The sequence below is a fragment of the Papilio polytes genome, unplaced genomic scaffold, assembly GCF_000836215.1.
Source record: "Papilio polytes unplaced genomic scaffold, Ppol_1.0 DF821289.1, whole genome shotgun sequence".
Lineage (NCBI taxonomy): Eukaryota > Metazoa > Arthropoda > Insecta > Lepidoptera > Papilionidae > Papilio > Papilio polytes.
In genome coordinates this window covers 3,894,371-3,911,956 of record NW_013527915.1, presented here as the reverse complement: position 1 = coordinate 3,911,956, position 17,586 = coordinate 3,894,371, and the positions used below count along the sequence as shown (strand labels likewise).

The following is a 17,586-nucleotide window of genomic DNA, read 5'->3' as shown; positions in this document are numbered from 1 at the left end:
ACCCGCCCTATACACTGCACTATGACACCGTACGCTATCATATACGTCTTGTTTATAAATATCGTGACGGCCAAAATTAACGGAGGACCACGAGGAAGATTTGACGACAACAATGCAAGACCACATGGACACGTCAGCGCCCATCATCCGCATTACACATATCATCCTCCCAACCACATCTACTTCATGTGCAAACAATGTTCCTCGCACGTAGTTTATCCCGTCTATCACGGCACACCACCCACTTACGTCTACAAGTACAGAGAATACGGAGGCAGATATGGGGATTTATTAAGCGGATTAGCTCTATATAACCTCGGCCGCGCCGCTAACGAACAATGGCATTACACCCTCTACGAACGGAGACCCGACGAGAAGTGCAGTCTACAGATCGTTGATCGCAATCTATTCGAAGAAACGACCTTTCCCTGCCTGATGATGTCATCTTTTGTGGACAGTTCCAATAACTATTTGAAGAACACACATCCCCTAGACATTACTACGGCTCAGATCAACGTAAGAGCTCTCGTACACAACAATGGTACGGTAATAAAAGTGAATAAGGACCAAGAATGTGTGATATGGCATAATTCGACAATTAAAAATGAACATGTGATGATTCCGTGCGCATTGTTGAAGAATTACGCGGATACAATGAGACCTCACGGTCTGCCGGTGTATGTTTGGTTGCCTCTAACCCTAGCAACTGTTATAGGAATTTATATTTTCTGTCAAAGTTGCTTCACTCACAAGAAATCGTACATCGATGAAACCCCATGCAATCCCGCATTAACCACTAGTTATTTTTCCAATAACAACACGGTTACTATTCATTAATAAAACAATAATTTGCATGTATTACATTTATTTTTAGTGTCTAAAATAGTGCTAATTAAACGTTGCTCCCATTGAATTTAGTACTGGTTTAAGTCTTTTAAGGTTTAATTAGAAAGACGTATGTGCCTATACGTTTATATGTGTAATTCTTGAGGAAAGCTATTAACTCTCTGTTCATATTGTGTGTATGTGTGTGTTATTTAGGCTTTAATGTTGAATGTGCGGTTGAAATGGCCTATAGATCTTATGATAATCGTATTTTTGACATAGTAAACATAACAGTACTAGGTTTTACGTAATCTATGGTTTTGTTATTTTATTGTGGTGTAGAGTTTGAGCTTCATTTGTAATAACTTCGTAATATTCGCGGATTAGTTACTGAATGCGTATTCTGGTTTTATTTTAAATTATTTAGTAAATCTTAGAAGCCTAACATATTATAAATAAGCCGTATCTTAGCGATTATGTGAAGCTGAAATTCTAATTTTTCAAATATAACATAATTATATAAAGACTGATTTGTCGGCATGTTACTACAAAACTGTTTCGTAGTGTTGTATTAGTTATAAAGTATTTGTATTCATTAAAAAGGCTAAAATGTATTACGTGGACTTATCTTTTTTAAACCAATTGTGTTTAAATTTGTAGCTTTAAGCAAAGATAAAAACATAAATATTATAATGAAGTCTTAACTAGCGGCAGTAGATTCACACTTAGGAGGTTTCTATTCACACATTCCTAAACTGTTTAGTTGTATAAATTGCACTGTACTATTTTACCATGAGACGTTATAACCAACTAGGGCAAAGTAAATAAGGTCACGCATGCGCATACAAGCATTAGGGTCAGTGACCTTGCTTAGTTAAAGATATAAAAAAAACACGGCCTAATCATTGATGAACCTAGAAAGAGATAGATTACTCGTAAAGTGAATGAAGTGAGTGAATGATTTAATTGAATTGAAGAGTGAATGATTGAGTGACTGATTAGGGAAGACAAAGTGAATACGCAGTAAGAAAGATTGGGAAGTGGGAAAAAGGATAGGTATATTTAGATCTATTAAAGCATCGAGACATGATACTTGGAAATCGCAATAAATAAATTAGATTTGATGAATGATCTCCACAGGGAAATCAAAAGGAAATCGAAACTACAAATATGATTGGATACATCCACGTTTATAATACATTTAGTTTAGCATGTGTATGTCGTGAGATTCACGTATGTAATTTAAAAGCAATGATTTATTTTTAAATTGAGAAAATGTTAGAAAGATAAAATAACTTAACCGATGAAGTGTCATCCACTTTCCACATTAACCCTTTGGTGTTGTTTCTTTTTACCACATTATGCCAATGGTAAAGCACGCTTTAAAAATCTGTTTTAGTCTGATCTAAACCAACGATACGATATGAACAGTCAGCTCTTTACATTACTTACGAAGTTTTGAATTCATATCTATATCTATCTATACTATTATAATAAAGCGTAAACACACACTTCTTTGTAGCATAAGATGTCAGCAATTACAGCATATTTTTAAATAATTTTTTTTTAATAAAAAGCCCTACACTTACGTCACGCTTTAGGCTATATGTTTTCACGCCATTAAACTTAGGGGTAAATATTTTGGATAAACACCCTAATGTGGGAAAGAGACCATAAGTTGCTGCCAACATCAAGGAAGCAAGGTTGCCATGGTTTGTCCTAATGTCATGTCACTTTGACATTTGCAATTGATAATTTGACACATTTAAACAACAAAATAAAATTTTCATAATTCTATCCGAATGAAATCGCACGTGAACAGCTAGTAATTCATATTACTATTTGCTCGATCGTGTTTCCCTGGGCAAGTTCAACATAATTCAAGGAAATCTAACGTAAGCCACTAGGAGATTATGAAGTGTTTACAACAAAAATACGATTGTCATGCACATTTTTGGTATCGGGTAGTAGTAGTGAATCACTACAGCTCGTAGCACTTCTCGTCTACATGTGATAACGCACATTGTGCGTCAACACGATTTAATAAGGCTTCGAGACGTGACGTCACGCGGCAATAGTAAATTTAATAGGCTATAAGCTATAGGATTGATAATGTCTCGATTGTCTAACGGATTGGTGTATTACAGATTTGTTTTGATGTTGTTTTGACAAAGGTACACTGACTTGATGATATCTTGATTAAGTACAAATCATTATTCTCTCTGAAAAAATACAGATAAAACATGATAAAGATAAGGTAATAAAGTTGTAGATGGTTAGACAACCTGTAAATGTGAAAAATGTAGCAATGAAAGCATGGGAGTATTCATATTTTCTAGAACCTTCGCTAAAAGTCAGTACTAACGTTATAAGAGAAAAATACTAACAGGATGACAATAACTAAGATTTGTTTATACTCTGACTTTGTTAGCTGTTCTCATTATCATAAGTTTACAGCGTAGCTATCGTATGCCAAGGTGAGGTACTCTAGTTGGAAATATTACAGCTCTCCAGTGATATTCTTATAATTTAATAAGCAATACTTTTTATAAAATGTCCAGTAACATTCATAACAGATATTACAAAGTGCGGTGGTTTTTAAAACGAAATTATAGTGCCGTTTTCATAGTTACAATATTATAAATTGAGTTTTTCGTAAGATTATTAAGCTTGGTTACTCATAACAACGTTGCAAGGTTGAAACTGATTTTTTTTTTATTAAAAAATATTAGCAGCTTTTTGTTAATTTACTAATATTTCCTTTAACCATACCAACTAAACTCTAAGCTTGTCCTAGGATACAGTTGTCAATAGTCGAATACCACTAGGCTATTAGCACTAGTGACGAAAAAGTTTGAAAAATACAGCCATTTGTTATTCTTTATTTGTGAAAATTTTACACTGTAGGTTTGTATGCCAATCACGCATATTTTCGGGTTTTTTATGACTCCGTGACTGTTGTCAAAATCATTGATGCGTTTCTGTTTATGACACGAATGGCATCTTTACATTTGTACAACTTCAAAACAATAAAGTTTTATTTATTTCGAAACTCAATAAAGTTTCAATGCACTTTTCGTTTCTCGAATACGCATTGTCATTTAATGATTTATTGTATTGGTGTCGTAACGGATCAAGGATATAAAACGTGAACATATTTAGTTTATAGTTAGTTTCATGTTAAAAAAAAGATAGAAAATCCACGATAACATAGTAATAGTAAAGCCTGTTGTAAACCATACAAATTATCACAAATTTTTCGCAAACATAGACATTTAAGAAATGTTAGACAGGGAACAGCATTTATTCACCGGTACTTTCTCTGTACGGTAATAACTCAATGTAAAATTTGACATACCGAGACGCTTCTCAGTGTTGGAATTATTTATTTGTGATTTGGACTATCGGAAACCAGGCACTAATGAGATTATGTGAAAAATATTTCAAATGTGAACTATGCTTTCTCTATATGTTTTTTGAATCGGCTTTCAAAATTAACGCTTTGAGTTTTATTTGTTTCTGAATTCTCCCACTACACGTATTTTGAGCCTACAAGATGTAGGGAAGGTACAAATCATTTTTGTCTACCACTGCTACATGTATTTTAATGATTTTATTATGTAGACGCGAAGATAGATTTATCAAGAGGAAAACAACATAAAATTATTTATATCAACAACATTATTGTAATAGATGTGTTCCCTTTTCCTTGATGCTTGCCAGTTCTTTTTTTGATATGATTTTACATACTTTGACATTTATTTTTAGAATTTCGATAAAATAATGTTGTTTCTACCGGTTCCAATCTTTTTAATGATCTTGTAACATTTTTGTTCTCTTCTTTGCAGTGTCTATATAAAAGAAAATGATGTTAGTTAATTGAAAATTTAAATGAACCAATTTGCAAGCTTTTTTATATATTAAAAGCTGATAATTTCTTGACATTCTTTTGATGTAAATGTAGATTTTTGCTAGCAACATTACATTAGGCGACTCACTTTTTCCCACCATTTGACTATAATCGCGGTCTATCGTACAGTATGTTCGAATAAATGTTTTAATGTGTTCGATTAATTTCATTGCTGTGATTTAAATTTACATTACGTGGGTTGAAAGCTATGTGCGCCAGCTAGAGAATGTTACCCAAAAACCACAAGCAAATAAACATTAAATTCGATAATGTCTTACTGAGACAGCGCAATTAAACAACTGAATAAACTTACAACATCCTGTATAAACGTTCAAAAGAAATGAAGTGGTACACGCGAAATAGTGATTTTACTACTTTTTGTTACGTTTTGAATATGAAATCTAATGATTTCAACAAATCTCTCGTTGCTTTTGTTAAAATTACTCTGTCGGCGTGAAATTAAAAAACAAAAGTAAGTCTAAGTGTTCTTCCAGACTATCCTCTACATCTATACCAAATTTCGTCGATAACCGTTCAGCACTTTAGGCTACAAACTCTAACAAATATGCATCCATTCATCTAAAAATCCAACTCGTACTCGTTGGAGGCCGGCGCGAAGAAATCAAAACAAACACACGGCCTGAAGATGGACTGCCGACGGATCCGAAACTAGTCGCTACCGTCACCGTCACACGTATTTAAGGCGTTTTTAATAAATTTTTGATAAATTTAGCTATTAACAAAATATCGAAAGTGAAAATACCACCTCTTCCCACTCTTTTAGCATACCAAAGCAATGCATGTTACGAGTTTATTAACATTCCGTGCAAATATTCTGTCGTCATCAGCACGATGTAGCTTCAATAGGCTATTAAGAGACTGGTATCTTTTATTCAGCGCACTGACTCCGGTGCTATAATAATAAATTTTCTTTTGGATCATTATTATGTTAAACGTTTACCGCAACGATATACTTGTAATACTTAAATTGTTGATTCTTATTGTTTCCACTGCCGAAACACGATGAACGAGTTATTTTTTTATGATTGAAAATCAGCGTTTGACCACGATCCCACCCATAGTTAAGTGGTAATGTGGTCGAAGGATGGTATGCGCTAATTTATAAGTATTCATTCTCCCTTCTTTTGGAGGCATTCACGTTATAACTGAGTTAGTTATTGTCATATTTTGCATTACAAAAGTTTTCATGTCTCATTCTCAAAATAGAGATAAATTAAAGATTGTTATTGTGGCCCCCTTTTTTGTAAGGTAAGGTTGCTTACCGCGCCCTACATAAACTTCCACACTGAGTCGAAAGATAATTTTTTCCAGATTAAGAAATTTTGGATTGAATACTAACGTTAAGCGAGTTTTTTGTATTTTTATAATTGTAAACAGTTTTAATAATGTTGTAAGTTCTTAGTATATTCTTGAAGCTTTTATCGTAGCAATGACCTTGAGCTTATATTCCAAGGTGTAACTATGTACGATAAGGGAGGTTATTGCAAAGCTCGTATAATGTAACTATGTCATAACATCTCTGTTGTAAATATGTAATAACTACTAATGGTACACTTAGTGCGAGTATATAAAAGTTGTAAATTTTTATTTAATTAGACTTTGATGGGCATTTTCATAATGACGATATTAAAAATCTAACTCGTATAAATCTCTTGATCTCTACCTTAATTGTATATGACGATATTCATGTTTCTACGAAAAATTGGTGAACGAAATTAACTCTACGAAGTTAACCCACATACTTATTGAAAGTAAAGAAAATTTCTTGGAATTTCTATTCTAATGACAACGCTTGCGTACGGTACATAAACTATGTTTTAACTCAAAGGTTTATTACTTTCTAGAAACTCATTCAATGTTATATTTAAGGTATATTATAGTAGTAGTTGTTGGTTGTAATAATATTGTGATGCTATGCTTTTAATAAATCTTCGTATTACACATAACATTTTTTTTTAATAATACGATTTACAGCGACTTGCAGGTATGCTACCGATCACCGTAACACCTTTTTAATCTACATTCTTGTAAACTAAATCATAAGATGACGATGTATTTTACGATGTTAAGCCAGCTACACACGTCCTGTTTTAACCGAACAATCCTGAGAGTAAAATAGTAGCACTGTGCAGTTCAAACGTTCGTGTGTAACCAGCTTAATGTTCCTTAAAAATAGGTTATTGGAAATATTCTTCATGAAACTTTATTGGAATATAAATCTTCAATTCAATAAACATTTGGCCGAAAGCTCTAGACGTATGGCAGACAGTGTTAGTTATAAAATCTATTTCTTCCGGTGTTTTAACTTAAAAGTATGCTGTACGCCTTTTTGTTTATATTTACACTAGCTGTTCCCGCGCGATTTCATCAGCATAAAATTATTTTATTGTTTACATGTGTCAAATTGTCAATTGCAAATGTCAAAATGACATGACATGACAAAACTTGCCAATCTTGCTTCCTTGATGTTGGCAACAACTTATGGTCACTTTTCCACATTAGTGTATCTATACAAAATATTTACCCCCTAAGTTTAATGGCGTGAAAATATATAGCCTAAAGAGTGATGTAAGTGTAGGGCTTTTTATAAAAAAAAAGAGTTATTCGAAAATATGCTGTGATTGCTGACATCTTAGGCAACAAAGAAGTGTGTGTTTACGCTTTATTATATTAGTATAGATATAGGTTACATATTTTATTTCAAAAAATAGGACTGACTTTCTGCGCCCAGGACATATTAATTATGAAATCAAATAAGACATACTCCGTAACATTTAAAATAATATTTGAATGTAATCTTCGTACTTTGTAATAAACAATACCGCGGATACATAATTTTGCAGGCAACTTTAATTAAAACAAACTATCTTGTTAACGGACCCTTTCAGTTGGCATTCAGATAGATGTCACATTAAAATGTTTGTGTACATTGCGTACTGGCGTTGGGCCATAATGGATATTAAAAATAATACGTTAAATATTAATACGCACAGATATTAAAAACATAAAGACCGATCTCAGTTCTGACAATCTTAACTAAAGAGTTGGACTGTTTAGTACGAAACCACCAGAGGTAGACCTAGAAAGAGATGGATTGCGTGAAAGGTGACATGATCAAAAAGGGAGTGATGACAGATGACGTATGACAGAATTATGTGGAAGACAAAAACCTGTTGCGCCGACCCTACGGGAGTAGGATAAGGAGGAAGATGAAAAGTTGGACTATTCAGTTCATAGTTAAAATATTTGTAGCAGGTCTTAATAATTAAAAGGTTACTAACCGACGTTACGTGGTGTAACGTTTGCATCGAGCTCGTTGCGTCCCTGATACCCTGCAAGAGTGTAGCATGTTACACAGTATTGTGTAACATCGGTCAACTTTTGACATTACCCAGCAGAAGTATATATTTTTTAAGAAGGAAAATCATTACGCATCCCAGGTACCTTAGAAAAAAGACACAGGGTATGTGAGACTCTCTTCACATTCGATGTTCCTTAGTCTTATTGGAAAGCCTTTACACACAACTTTGTGTATTTTGACGTACGTAATATTATTACAGAAATATATTTAATACTTAGTGGTATTGTTTTCTAACCAACAATTCTAAGGGTTGATGGAGTTTTAAAGGGTTTTACTTTTACATTTATCGTTCACGCTGATATTTTTAGCCGCGAGTTTAAAAGCAGTACATAAAATAGCACAAAAATATACCAACCAACGTGTTTTCAATAAATTGTCGGGTTTCATTAGTTCAACATGTCGTTTTCACGATACATCTCTCCGCGTCACAAATGATAACTAAAAATAAAATACAAATATTTCTCTGTGTTAAGATCAAGAGCAGTTAAAATGTTAACATCTTCGAGGCATTCCTTTTAAAATAAAACTGAAAAGTTTTTTTTAACGTCCCGTTTTAAAACAAAATAGCTCAAAAATGTAACCTACAAAAGTTAATTCAAACAAACTAATATTATAAATGCGAAAGTTTAGATGGATGGATGGATAGATGTTTGTTAGAGTTTGTAGCCTAAACGGCTGAACGGATTTTGATGAAATTTGCCATAGACGTAGAGGATAGTCTGGAAGAATACATAGGCTACTTAATTTTTTTTTAATTCCACGCGGAGGGAGTCGCAGGCGAAAGCTAGTCTTTTATAAAATTTTGATAAAATATATTTAACTATAAAAAATACATATCATATCTGAGTTATTTTTACGCTTATTTCGAAGATCTTTCAAAGTACTTATGGCACAATTGTTGCTTTACATTTAGCATGTAACAAAATACATATAACCGTAATAAATTGGTTTAAGACTATGCATTATCCTCGCGAGGAAGTATATCGTTAAATAAATTGCAGCCCGTCAACGTATGATAGACTCCTATTAATTCCTTGTAAATCTTTATTAATATAAAGTCCGAGCATTTTCTGCATACTCTACCACTGTTATAATATTTACTTGCTGTTCCCTTGCGACTTCATCAGCATAAAATTATGAAAATTTTATTTTATTGTTAACATGTGTCAAATTATCAATTGCAAATGTCAAAATGACATGACATGATGACAAACCATGGCAACTTTGCTTGCTTGTAGGCAGCTACTTATGGTCTATTTCCCACATTAGAAGATTTTATCCAAAATATTTACCCCCTAAGTTTAATGGCGTGAAAATATATAGCCTAAAGCGTGACGGAAATGTAGGGTTTTTTGTTAAAAAAGAATTATTGAAAAATATGCTGAAATTGCTGACATCTTAGGCAACAAAGAAGTGTGTGTTTACGTTTTATTATAATAATATTTATTACTTGCTTTCGCCCGCGACTCCGTCCGCGATGATTAAAAAAACAAAAGTGAGTAGCCAATGTGTTCTTCCAGACTGACCTTTACATCTATACCATTCATCAAGATCCGTTCAGCCTTTCAGCCTACAAACTCTAACGAACATCCATACATCCATCTAAACTTTTGCATTTATAATATTACTCGTGGAATGATCAGTATAATACTGCTCGAAGATAAATGTCGAAATGGTTTTGATGATTTAGCAATTATCTTCGTTCGTAACTAATTAGAACTGTGCAAACGTTCTCGATTCACATTTGTTTCAGTGGCGTCGTACTGCGTGATATTGGGCGCAGCAAAGGGATTATATTTAACAAGGTTAAATACAGAATAATAATTGCCGTTTATCCCTTTCCCAATTTTATCCTCGTTCTTACAATGCGCTACAATGATAAACGGTCAAATATTTTGTAAGTTTTTGTAGTGCTACGTAATCAAAATTGTTTTTAAACGACCTTCCAATAGGAGGAAGAGATCGATTCTTCTGTATTTGTCTAAATTTATATAGTAAATTAAAAAATGATCTCTTATATTCTAATTACTATGAAAGACACAAATAGATCTTACCCTTTATTTTTAATATTTAACCGTTCGTTTTCACTGGAAAAAACCTATTAGTTATAACAGTTTTAAGAAAATTGGATTCAAATTCACGTTTTCGTACACGTTTTGGTATTAGATACGCAAGTTGAGGTTATATTAATCACTGTTAAAATTACGAGAGCAGAAATGAATAAATTCTGTAAGACATAATGTCCTATTTAATTCGGTACTGTTGATTTAATGGGAAGATTAAATTTTAAGCGCTAGATGGCGCCGAGTGTACACTTTAATCTTTAAAACTATAACTATAACAAACATCGTAAGGGAATTAATGACACATTTATGTTATTAAATCAATGGTGTGTAAGCACTTTAGTAATTTTCAAGCTTAGTGTGTTGATTTATGAATTAATTTATTTAACACTAGCTGTTGCTCGCGTCTTTTTCCGCCCGGAATTGAAAATTATAATGAATATAGTCTATGTTACTCAGTGATAACGTAGCTATTTATTGGTGAAAGAATATGCAATCGGTCTAGGAGATTTTGAGTTATTTCGATACATACAATAAATCTTTTCTCATCATTACATTTTTGATTTAATACAAAAATTACCCTGCAGTTAACTGTTTTCTCTTGTATCCTCTAAAACGTTAGTACTTTTCATCCAAATACAGATGAAAGTAAATAAATAAATTCATTTTAAACAGACTCTACTTATATCTGCTGGCAAAATGTAATTAACTAAACAGAAATCTCTTTTGTTCTTTGGCAAAATAACGTGTATGCAAGAATATTGCAAATAATTTACAATGAATTTATAAGATAGCAATAAATATGGGAAGTTCTTTATAGCGCTCGAGTAAGAGTTAAATGTTGTTTTATGAGAAATTATATTTATGATACGACAGACGCTTGTTTTAACTTTTTTAAATGGTAACTGTGTAGGCCTTCAGAAAAATGACTCAATAACTAAATTGAATCTTACTAATATTATAAATGCGAAAGTTCAGATGGGTGGATGTTTGTTAGAGTTTATAGCCCAAACGGCTGAACGGATTTCGATGAAATTTGGTACAGATGTAGAGGATAATCTGGAAGAACACATAGGCTAACCACTTTTGTTTTTTTTAATTCCACGCGGACGGAGTCGCGGGCGAAAGCTAGTAATATTATAAATGCGAAAGTTCTGATAGATGGATGGATGGATGTTTTTTAGAGTTTGTACCCAAAACGGCTGATCGGATCTGGATGAAATTTAGCATAGATCTAGAGCATGGTCTGGAAGGACACATAAGTTACTTCATATTGTTTTGTTTAATTCCTCGCGTACGGAGTCGCGGACGAAGGCTAGTATGTTATATTTATGTGAGCGATATAGAGTTTATTTTTATTGAATTTTATCCATCTTAATTTTTAATCTATAAATAAATAGTTTTTACAGAATTGTGCAAATTTAAAATTTGTAGGAACAGATTTGGATTTGGTGTCGTATATTTAAAAATACGTAAGTCAGTTAAATCTGTTTTCCTTTTATTCAATAAGGGAGCGGGCACGTCGGTAATTCTACACCGGCCTATAACTACATCAATTTATCTTGTAAACCAGGCCTTGACACGTCCGGAGCAGGCAACTTTAAGATAAATCGTTTATAACTGCTGAATTTTGCTAGTAAAATCTTTTTTGCTTCCTAAAAACCTACACTAAGGAACTCCCTTAGCAATAAAAGTATATGGCAAAATTATTTAGATTACACTTATTATTGAAAAGAAGTCAGTTGTTCGCTAAACTTTGTTTAATTTCAAAATGCCTTGCCTTAATCAATTTTCTTCTGGGCATAGTTTAATATACGACTACGTTTCACCCGGAATTTCGTCCGTGTTAAATAAAAAAAAACAAAAGAAAGTAAGTAGCCTATGTGTTCTTCCAAACTATACTCTACATCTATGCCAAATTTCATCGAGATCTGTTCAGCAGTTAATGCTACAAACTCTAACAAACATCCATCTATTTACACTTTCACTTTCTTATTTCTTATAATTAAGACATATTTTTTACTATGCATTAATTTGTATTAAAACTTTTGTAATGTTTACTTTCGCTTGGGCAATAAATAAACGGTTCAATTTTAACTAACAGATGTTGAAAACGTCATCTTATCACATTTGTAGTCACATGTTACATTAAAGAACTTTTATAATAAAAGTCTCGGAATGCCGCTGACAGCATTTGGTATATTTTTAGCTGTCGTCAGAGTTGGAGGTTCTTTTGTATAGGAGAGATGCAGACCAACTTTTCCAATATGCTATCAAGTTTTTCTTGTACTTCATAAGCAAAAGGAAGCTTAAAAATGAAACGCGAGTCTGCTTCCCAACTAATTGCGTAGTTAATAGACGCTTTGGTAAAATGAATTATTTTTGTATAAATTTAAAGGAAATTATATGATAGATAAATTAAATACAGGCGTGATGATTGCTTTACGAATTTAATTTTTACCCTATGTTGTCGTTAAATGTATTGTTGATTTTTTAAAGTTTTTTTCATGCTTTGACTATCTTAACGTAGGTTTTTTCAGAGTTAATTGTAGTGAAATAACCATTATTCAAGATAACGTCTTGACGGTCTGTAGCCTGTAGCTTTGGTCCGGGAAGCCGAATTTATTGCTATTTTTGCTAAAGATAAACTGCCTTGACGTGGGTTGACAGATTCTTAGAAGAAATTTTTTGCTACTTATAGCAAGTTTAGCCAATCCAGATTGATATAAATTAATTCATTTATCCATCAGCCATTTTGAAGTCTAGAATTGAAAAAAATCGTAAAAAGGTTTATTTCTCTTTCCAGACATCAATAAATTGTGTGGGATTAAAATACAACACTCATTTTGTATCAAAATTGAGCGAAAATTATATAAGACAGGGGTACAAATGATTGTTATTGAAACAATACAATATGTTTTCCCTTTCGTTTACACCATGCAGGACCGTAAATAGTAAAAAATATTGGAAAACGGTGAAAAGCTGATGTTATTCCGTCCTCGCCACAGATGTGACCTACTTTATATCACACAAGAAGTTTATGCCACAAAAAATCCGCTATTTAAAAGCGCTTTTTTGTTGGTATAACTCAACTAGTAGTAATATATTACTTACATCATCATCTGAGGCACTACAGCCGCTGGTGGGCCTGGACCTGGTCCAATGAACTTCTCCATGTTTGTCTATTATGGGCTTTTTGCTTCCAGCTCTTGACAACGACATTAAGATCGCGTTCGACGTCATCTTCTTACAAATCACTTACGTAGCACAATTAATTGAATGGTCTAAAGGCCGGTTTCCCTTTAAATGTAACTCGTTAGTGCTTTCGTTTCGATAACATCATGAAATGTGTTTCTGAACTAGGTAACTTAAGTTTTGCTGCGTTGAAACTCAGGATAACCTAACACTGAATGATTAGGTAATTTTTAAATATATGGGGACTTCAGAAACCCGACATAAAACAGTTTTTGATTATTCATGGCGTTTTATTCAATGACTTATTTCACTTATTTGATTGAATAGTAATTGCGAATGTTATCACTGACTGATCTACCATTAGGGACTAGTTAGTTAATTGCTTGATGGTGGTCGTTGGGACAGTCCCCTTGTGGCAATTAATTGAATAGCTTTACCTGGAACATAGAACAAGGTCGTGTTATATTTGTCTTTCATATACAGGACTTACTGAGTTTTTTTATGGAGTAAATTGATTTTTACTTTGAGGTTAAAAGCGTGAGGACTTGGAAAATGTCAGTAGGACTTAACTAGTAAAATATCTTTAATTTTCTTCGAGAGCTGCGATTCAAATCGATTCATAATTTTTCAGAGTATTGGAAGATAAAAATAATATCTTTACAAATGTAATTTATCAGAATATGTGTTTGTTTCACTTTCAATCATCACTCACTGTCGCTGGCCATCGTCATTGTCATCAATTACAAAATGCATGTTTATGTTTGCTTCTTTTATACGAAATAAAACAGGCTTATGATTCAAGTTGTAATTCTCAAATGAACGTTAAACTGTTATTGTAATTAAAAAGGAGATATTTGGATAGAACATAGGCCTATTTTAAGTTTTACAAAATGAATTAAATTCAAGTTATAAATAAATAAACGCGCTATAAAGTTAAACTTAGGAATAAACTAAGCCTATGCTTAGTTGCCTATGCAAAGATTAGTACAAATTTTGGTTATACTCAGATAATTCCTAATTTTAACTTTATACCGCGTTTATTTGTAAAGCTGTAAGTGATTTTACATGTATCAAGTGAAAAGCGGCGTATATTTTTGTCACGTAATCCCGTAACTTGAACACATAATGACAACATAAACGTAATTTGACTTTATTAGGGGGATGGTAATATCTCAGTATTTCCTAGTGAACAAACGACCTTGCTACGTCGTCAAGGTCAAAAGGAAATCTCTTTATTGCATAAACGCGCTGCTATTGTTTTTTTTTAACGAATTGTTTAGATATGCAACAGTCTATCTTTTTTCGTCTATTTTTTTACGATTCATTTATAAAAACACTAGTTAATTCATCATTGAACTAAATAACAATACTTCCTTATTTACTATAACTTTTGTATTAAGCAATATCTTATTTATAGAATAAATGAGAAATTTTAATAAAACGATAGTAATATAAACGACAAATGTAATATTGTAAACATCCTGCAACGTGTTATCCAAGATGTTTCATTTCATGAGATTAAAAGAGCTAGTCGTTTAGAAACATTTATAAAGTGGAACAGACTGTAAAGTTTCCTCTGTTATTTTTCAGTGGTTTGCAAACTTGGGTTTTAAGAACGATAATTGTTTCTTGGAGTTAATGATTTTTTGAAACCCTGTGTACAATTAACTACATCTGAGCCATTTACGACAATAAACAAACACAATTTATGTTTGATGAAAAATATGTTACTGTCTGTGATAGTTTGAAATTCACGAGGTTTGCTAGATAATATTATATCATAACTATATAAAGACGGCGAATGGTATAAATGCGTTAAAACATCCAAATTAAATAACACAATTTATCGTTGAAAGTTTTGTAAGAATTTTTTTTTATGATAGCGCCTGTGATATAATATCGGCAATTATACAATTATGAGAATACCAAGAGACAATAAAAGGTAGCGTTTCCAAAGAGATTTAAACCAATTTGAATCAATTTCTTCGTATCATTTATTAATAATTTGCGTTTCTAGTCTAGGAATTACTTTTTTCTATTTATTAATAAAATCGAATAGAAATACAAAGCATCTTTGAATGGATTTTTTAGTAAAAGAAGAAGCAAAATTGGACGTACACATTGTTAAAATTGTAACATATACGAAGGTACAACAATATTTTTTTATGCCATTCCTCTATGCAATGATAAAATTGATGCTTCGTGTACGGCCTTGACTCGCAAAGTGTTTTGTACACCGCAATTAATGTACAAACTTGACGATGACAATAGAAAACAATCATGTAATTTGTTTCGTTTATAACAATACTTTATTACGAAATCTAATAAAAAAATTATTTAACGAGTTTGCATAACACAATTTATTGTAATGAGAAGAATAAATTAATAACATAAGTTTTATGAAAGATATTATGTATGAAAGGAATTTGTATGTCAACAGGCTTAGTTTTAGAGTTTGAAATCTGATGACTTTTAGATGAGATTTTCAATCATTACGTAATTTTTTTACTTTAAAAAAAGGCTATCACGAAAGTATCATCTTCGTGGAACTCGATTAGATAATAAGTGGTTAAAGTTAATAGATGTTTATCTACGTAATAAATGATGGGGTCATTACTTAACGGCCAAGGATGCTTATTGTTACTGGCATCTGATAAGTAAATATAACTAAATGTAAAATATAGAACATAAAGTAACATATAATTTTATGAATCTTGTTCACTTTACAAATCCTACACTAGTTATTTCTACTTTAAAAAGACTTCCTTTAAAATAAGCTATCAATGTAACCAAGAATGAAATTAATGTTATTTTAATTTACATTTGCCAAATTTATCAATTTGCAAATTACAAGTAAAAACTCGTTTTCAACTTATCATTTATTCGAAGTCGACCGGCGACGTAAACAACTTAATACGAATGACAATAACAATAAATATCGAAATATAACAATTAACATATAAATAACAAAACGATTACAATCACAAATAATACTTCTTTAACGCAGTTTATTTTCACAGCATTAGATGTCCTACTGTTAACGAAATACAAAATTTTTTCACAATCCACTTTGTAATTAGTCATACCTTCTCTACTATACATTATAAGTTTGCAATCGGCTTTTTTTGATACGTATATTCTTCTATTTATTGTAGGATCGAATACAGTCGTCAACTTCCAGTCTTTAATATTTTTTGAATTACTCGAAGATGTTTTTATTTCATTACTCTGTGGTGGTGGTAATTCCTCATTCCATGATCCAACGTCGACCTGATCTTCATCCATTTTCTTATAATTATAATCGTGAATATAACTTCTAAGAAATGCTTGAGTTATATCACAGTAAACTGTTACAGTATCAACTATTTCCATGTCTTCTATCCTGAGCCAACATTGTTCCGAGCGATCGTTCCGGTTCGGAAGTTCGAATGGTATTGGGAATACTGCGTACGGTTTTATATTGACGGCCGCTTCTTTTGTAACAACAAAAGAGACCAATGTTATTGTAATTGCAGCACTGAGTAACATTTTAACGGTGCACTTGCTTCAACACCATGATTGGAACTAAACTTAGTTAACGTTACGACTCGAGCAAACCACCTGAGTACTGTACAACACTCAATTACGAGTGAAAATAGGTTATTACAGAATTGCTGTTTCTTATATAACTTTTGTATTCGGGGAAAAACAGATACTTTTTCCTCTATCACATTTGAAATAAGGATTCTTGGGTATTTTATTGTTAAAAATTTATTTCTTGTTCCTTTCCTCGTTCGAGTGTTACGCTATGCAAAATATACGAAATAGAATCATTGCATGTTTTAAAATATGTTAATATAAAAAAATAACCATTGTGAATGGATCAAATATATCAGTGTATTGAAATTCCCTGAATTTGTAGGATATAAACTAAGTACAGAAAGTATATTATGAAAGCTAAATAAATCTAGACTTACTGCCTTAAAAAACTAACGTTGATCTGTTTAAAAGGAAAAATTAGTAACAATATTGGTGTACATCAAAAACTTGCTATCATATTTCATAATCTAACTAATGTTACTAATATTATAAATCTAATTTCTAACTAACATTATAAATGTGAAAGTTTAGATGGATGGATGTTTGTTAGAGTTTGTAGCCTAAACGACTGAACGGATTTCGGTGAAATTTGGTACAGATGAAGAGGATAGTCTGGAAGAACACATAGGCTA

General features: G+C 32.2%; 1 protein-coding gene and 1 long non-coding RNA gene across 3 annotated transcripts in view; one reads left to right on the top strand and one right to left on the bottom strand.

Annotated features, from left to right (window-relative positions):
* LOC106109124 (adenosine receptor A2b-like) overlaps positions 1 to 17,586 on the top strand; it is a 40,234-nt gene that overhangs the window by 6,599 nt on the left and 16,049 nt on the right. The window lies entirely within an intron of this gene.
* Positions 4,597 to 8,542, bottom strand: LOC106109311. 2 transcript variants are annotated; one of them, XR_001226001.1, is made up of 3 exons: positions 8,473 to 8,542; positions 8,038 to 8,200; positions 4,597 to 4,676 (listed from the first exon to the last, which is right to left on the bottom strand). It is a non-coding gene; the product is annotated as an uncharacterized LOC106109311 (long non-coding RNA). The 2 variants fall into 2 exon arrangements; XR_001226000.1 differs by lacking the exon at positions 4,597 to 4,676 and adding an exon at positions 7,576 to 7,835.